The 6,000-nt window shown below is 42.4% G+C and overlaps 1 pseudogene; it reads left to right on the top strand.

Annotated features, from left to right (window-relative positions):
- Positions 1-2,758: 2,758 nt before the first annotated feature.
- Positions 2,759-4,775, top strand: LOC135980468 (uncharacterized; annotated as a pseudogene).
- The last annotated feature ends 1,225 nt before the right edge of the window (positions 4,776-6,000 follow it).

The following is a 6,000-nucleotide window of genomic DNA, read 5'->3' as shown; positions in this document are numbered from 1 at the left end:
CGAATGGGTTGCAAAGAAGTCAGAGTAGAGCAGCCTAGTGAACTTTGAAAATCCAAAGTACTAGAATCTAACTCAAAACATTCATCCTTGGTAATAATCCTACAAGGGAGCAGCAGCCAAACAAATCTCAGTTTTGTGCTTTTTCGTTCATTACTAAGTAAAAATGAGAAGACTATTTCAAGACCTGAAGGATGAGCTGAACCGCACTTATCAACTAGACCCTTCCATCAGCTACACTGGCATACAGCATAGTGATACCAGCACCTTTAAAACATGTTTTTAGCATATTACTATCAAGTCACATTGATTTTTTTTTCCATTTCCAGACACTTCAGGAGACAAACATAGAAAGACAGCAAACTAGACTATATTAGCATGAATTGTACTGCGAGCCTTGCACAAAAAGGAAAAATCCAACCAATGCATTCTCTGCAACAGAATATACAATTGTTTAATATCACTGTTGTAATACTCAGATTACTGTACACAGAACAATACTGGAGTGCCAATGACAGCATTTGTATGGAGACTTTCATAAATCAAAATGGAGTGCTAAGGACAAGTGTGCTTTCACTGATGATTTATCAGCCCTGGCTCAGAAAGTTGCCTTAATTTATACAACCACCTTACCAGGAATTTACTCTAGGAATTCTTCTTGTTTTATGTACCACACACCTGATTATAGATAGATTAGAAATTAAGAACTGAGGGTAAAATGTTCAAAATCACCTAAACTACTCAGGAGATCATGTCCCGTTTGTTTCCAGAGACTTAAGCTCCTAAGCAATTTGGGAGCCTTTGAAAATTTTATCATACAAAAAAATTAAGTTTAGAGGGAGTTAAGGTAGAGAGTCCATAGCACTAAAACACATTACAGGAATGCTTTAAATTTTCCCAAAACTAAGCACCACAAATGCAGGAAATTCAACATTAAAGCTACATTTAAAAAGTAGTACAAATAGGTTAAGAACTGAAAATACACAGTTAACACAATCTTAACTCTTCCCTGTAGTGACACCATGCAATAACCGTAGGACAATAAATGTTTTCGTTTTTGTGACCTCAGTTCAGCTAAAACTGATTTTTTTAAAGACTTTTTTCCAAACTCGTCTCCCTCATGTCGTCACTACAAAGTCAAGATGGGTTGGGAAAAATTATAAAACCCCTATAATCTCTTTTACCCTTACATTACTGATATATACTCACAACCATAACTTCATCTTAATGTACATTTTGTATGAGTTTCGTTAATTTTTTATTACCAAAAATTTCACACATGATCACCAAACAAGGAATCAAAAGAAAATGGTACTACGATATTTCTAATTATTAGAAGATATGCAGTGTCAATCTTTAATCATTTTATTTTAATTTTAACTTTCAAGGTCAGATTTGCTGGCATACCAGAACAGCCTAAAGCAGCCAGGACGCATTGGCCATTTAAACTTAATGCTAATTGGCATCACTAGAACAACACAAAGCCGATAAAGTATAGCGGTGAATCTGTCTCTTAATTTGCAATTGACTTGTTGCTTTAGAGAGCGGTATTATTGAGATTCATGCTATGTGAAAAGGGGGTGGGTAAAGCACAGTCTGCAAGTCTCAATATCTGTGAAATTTAAAGACTCCTCCTATGCGCCTCAGTTTCCCTGCAGGGGCTGCCTGGGTGCACAATAGAGATAAGGCAGCAGTGTCATCGGGAGCCTTTCAGGCATTGATACCCAAGCTAGTGTGCCAGCATGGAACCTTCAAAGAGCTGTGAAATTGGGCCAACTAATCTAACAATGAGCACTTCACTCATGTCCAGTCTCCTTCATCCAGAGTCATTACACCCCATAGAACTATTGCATGAAAAATAACTTGAGAGAAAGGGGGGTGGGATTGGTGAAATTGCATCTGATGTCACAATGGTCCCAATTAAAAGTTACCTGACCGGTTGAACTGACCCTGTGTGTAGTCTATATAACAATTAGATTAAAAAATCCTTAAAATAGCTTAATTGCAACCTAATTTCTTGCAATATAGCCTACACACAAGTTTTCAATTAATTTTAACTATATAAAACATTTGAAGAGTTTGTGTTAAGATCATTTGGGACATAGAAGAGAGTGATACAAATGCTAAATTTCTTAAGGGTCCCAGTTTTCAATTAATTTAACTAATTAATTTATTTTCTTGTAATTCTCAGAAAATTCATTCTGTGCTCAAAAGGAAAGTACTGTAAGTTTGAGCAGGCAGGATAATGCTGTGTTTTCCATACATAAAAGACGTTGAATCCTTATTTGAGTCTAAAGCTCAACCTGAATTATGCTGGCCATACTAGTACCTTCATGATAACTGAACAAATGAACCATTAACACCAGTTTAGCTTAGATCAAAATTGTACTGTTTGCTTAGTTAATAAAGCTCTTGAAAGATCGATTTTTTTCTTCCAACTCAGATCAGTAACAACTGAAGAAGAGAGACTGTAAAAAGTAGAAGATTCAAAGAAAAAATGAAATCATCTATATATATTATGCAAGTTACAGTCTTACAGTGTTAATATGAGTGTCATAGCCGATCTGATTTTTCTAATACATGGCCTGGATAGGGAAACATGACTTTTCCCAAAGCAGTGCTAATCATTTCTACTCAGTTGGATAATTATTGATTTTAATTGATTCGGCTGATGTGACCCTTTATATGTTCCACTGCACTGCGGTGGGCTGCTAGATTGAGCCCACTAAGGCCTTTTGAAGTGATGAATACATTTTTTTTTTTAATGTAGAGTTTATTTGGAATGATTTATCCCAAACTCAAGTGCATTATGATGAACAAGGTGGAATTCCCATTTTTACTGAAATGCAGCTAGGCTTGTAGACATTCTACTGTGGACTTAATCATCCACTTGTATGTCATCCTTTGTCCATTAAACTTTGTTATATTTACAGTACATTCTATTAATAGCCTCAGGTAAAGATGGACTGAGAAGTCGAAATGATAAGAGCTGGAGGCCAAGACCTCTGGGAAACCCTTGCTCAGAGGTTTAGCCGTTACTTGGAAAGGCAGAAGATACCATCTAACTGGAAGGAGTCCAACACCATTCTGCTGTGCAAGAAGGGATCGTGAAGATCTAAAGAACTTTTGTCCAATATGCCTGCTCTCACATGTCTACAAGCTGTTCACCAAAATAATAACAAACCGACTCTCACAGAGTCTGGACGAGCAACAGCCCAGAGAACAGGCAGGTTTTTGGAGGAATTTCAGCACATGGACCATATTTTCACTATATTCCTTTTATGTATTGCCTTTGTCGACTATGAAAAAGCGTTGGACAGCATAGAGATCAATACAGTGTTGAATTCTCTTGCAGAGCAGGGCATCGACACAAACGATATCAAACTATTAAAGGAAGCAAATTGACGGCACAACTGATACAACCTTATTTGATACTCCCCATCCCAGTTAAGAACAGTGTGAAACAAGGCGACATGGTTTCACCGAAACTCTTCACAGCCTGCCTCAAAATAGTAATGAGGCAGATGAATTGGAAGGGTGGAATCAACATCAACAGAGAGCACTTTTACCATCTTGGATTCATGGGCTATTTTGTGTTGATTACCAAAAATACTATCAAACTACAGAAAATGCTGCGAGAACTCAACACAAAAAGCAGCCAAGTCGGACTGAAAATTAACCGCTCCAAAACAAAATGTATACGATCTGATACATTGCAAAAAGCCCAAATAACAATGAAGGGAGAACAAATAGAAGTTGAGCAATATGTCTATTTGGGCCAAGGAATTAACATGCGCCACGATCAGGAAGCTGAACTCTCGCGAAGAAAGAACGCACATTGGTGTGCATTCAGTTCTATCAAGGATGTCCTCCAAGGAAAAATCAATAAGGCAACACGTGCCAGCCTCTTCAGCTAAACAGTACAGTACTCCTCACTTAAAGTCATCCCTGTTAACGGTGTTTCATTGTTATGTTGCTGATCAATTACAGAACACGCTCGTTTAAAGTTGTGCAATTGTTAGTGGGGGAATGGTCCCGCTATTGTGGGGAACTTTCCTGGCTTCTGCACTACCCCGGTGAAGTGGGCTAGCGAAAGGATCTGAGTCCTCGCTCTCACTCCCTTTACCCAGAGGCCTCCCTGCCCTTGAGGGCTCCCCTTCCACTCTCCTGTCTGGCAGAGTCCTCGTAACCCCAACAAGGCTGGGCCCAGGATTGCTGTGCCCAGGATTCCTGGGGGCTCAACCCCCAACCCTGCTGTGGTCACCTAGGACAGGGGCTAGGGTGTCCCCACTCCGGGGTACCCTCTCTGCACTGGGCACCTCCCTGACCCACTGATTATTCCATACAATTTAAAGCAAATACAAGTTGTTTAATTAACAATTAATCTAAAGAAAAGAACAAGGAAAAATGGGAAAGGTTAAAGGAAAACACATCACCCTGCTCTGTGGCAGGGAACATCACAAACAGTGTCTCTGGACATCAGGGCACTTCGCAGTCTGTTCCTTGTAGGTCCCAGATTTCCTTCTCAGGCCCTGGCTGTGCTGCAGGTATGCTGCAGGTTGGACACTTGCAATGGTGGTGGCCACACACCTCCGTGCTTTGAGTGATGGGACCCTTCTTCCCAGCGTCAGCCCCCCGTCAGGTTAAGGTCCCCCGCCCGGTCTGGCCTACAAGGACCCTTGGCTAGGGGTGTCTTTCTGTGCTGGGCCCTTTGCCCGAGGTCCCCCTTTGGCTGGTCCCAGTTGCTCACCACACCTGGCTCTGTGGCTGCAGCTCTGCTCCCAGCACAGGATCTGCTCTCCCTGGGCTGCGTCTCTGGCTCTGTGGCTGCGCCTCTGGCCCCTCTGGATCTGGCACGGTTCTGCTCTCCAGCTCAGGTTGGGCCCCTGCTTTCTCCTTAGCTCGGCCCCACTCAGTCTGACCCAGGCAATTCCAACTCACACGGAGGACGGGACCCACCCTGGCCTCCTGTCATGCTGATTAGCCTGCCTGCCCTGTCAATCAGGCTGATCTGGAGCATTGGCCTCTCGCCATTGTTCCTGGGGACTGTCAGTCTCAGGGTCCTGATTTCCCATCGACCCCTCCCCTTTTAGTGCTGGGAGCTAGCCAACCAAAACACCCCCACTGAATGTTAGTAAGGGGCAACGGTCCCCTTACACAATGCTGCCTTATGTCATAACAGATAGTTAAGGGTTAATGCCTCTTTTACCTGTAAAGGGTTAAGAAGTTCACCTAGTCTAGGTAACACCTGACCAGAGGAACCAATGGGGGAATAAGATGTTTCAAAAGGAAGGAGGGAAGTTTCCTTTGTTTAGTTTCAGTTTAAGTTTTGACCGGAGTGGGCAAGCTCCAGAATTCAGCCTCTTATCAAGTAGTGAGTATTAGTGAAGGAAATAAATAGGTTTATGTTTATTTTCTTTGTAACTGGTCTTGGGCATTAGGGAATAATCAAATTGGGTATTTTTTGTGTAACTAAGTTTTTGCCCAGGGGAACATCCTCTGTGATTTGAAGCTGTTGTCTGTGAGAGTAGCTGGTATGCTAATCTCTCCCAGAGGGTTTTCTTTTACCTTTCTTTTCTTTAAGTAAAAGCCTTCTTTTTAAGAACCTGCTTGATTTTTCCTTGTTTTAAGATCCAAGGGGGTTGGATCTGGACTCACCTGGAATTGGTGGTGGGAAAGGAGGGGGAATGGTTAATTTCTCCTTGTTTTAAGATCCAAGGGTTTGGATCGGTGTTCACCAGGGAATTGGTGAAGAAGTCTCTCAAGGGTACTGTAATAGGTCCTAGCCGGGGCTCGACCCTTCCGGGCAGGAGGGGAGCCACACCGACTCGCTACTGTGGGAACAAGCAGTCACTTAGTCTCGAAGCTCCGGCTCTTTGGTGCAGGACCGGCGTGACCACAGTTAAAGCTCAGGCCCTTGACTGCGGGGGCCGCGCGAGCCAACAGTTCAGAGCCCAGGCCCTGGATCAGGGCGGGGCAAACACAGTTAAGCTCAGGCCCTTG

This window comes from Chrysemys picta, unplaced genomic scaffold (genome assembly GCF_011386835.1).
Source record: "Chrysemys picta bellii isolate R12L10 unplaced genomic scaffold, ASM1138683v2 scaf3503, whole genome shotgun sequence".
NCBI lineage: Eukaryota > Metazoa > Chordata > Testudines > Emydidae > Chrysemys > Chrysemys picta.
Note: the sequence above shows the minus strand (reverse complement) of the source record. Positions and strands in the feature narration are given on the sequence as shown.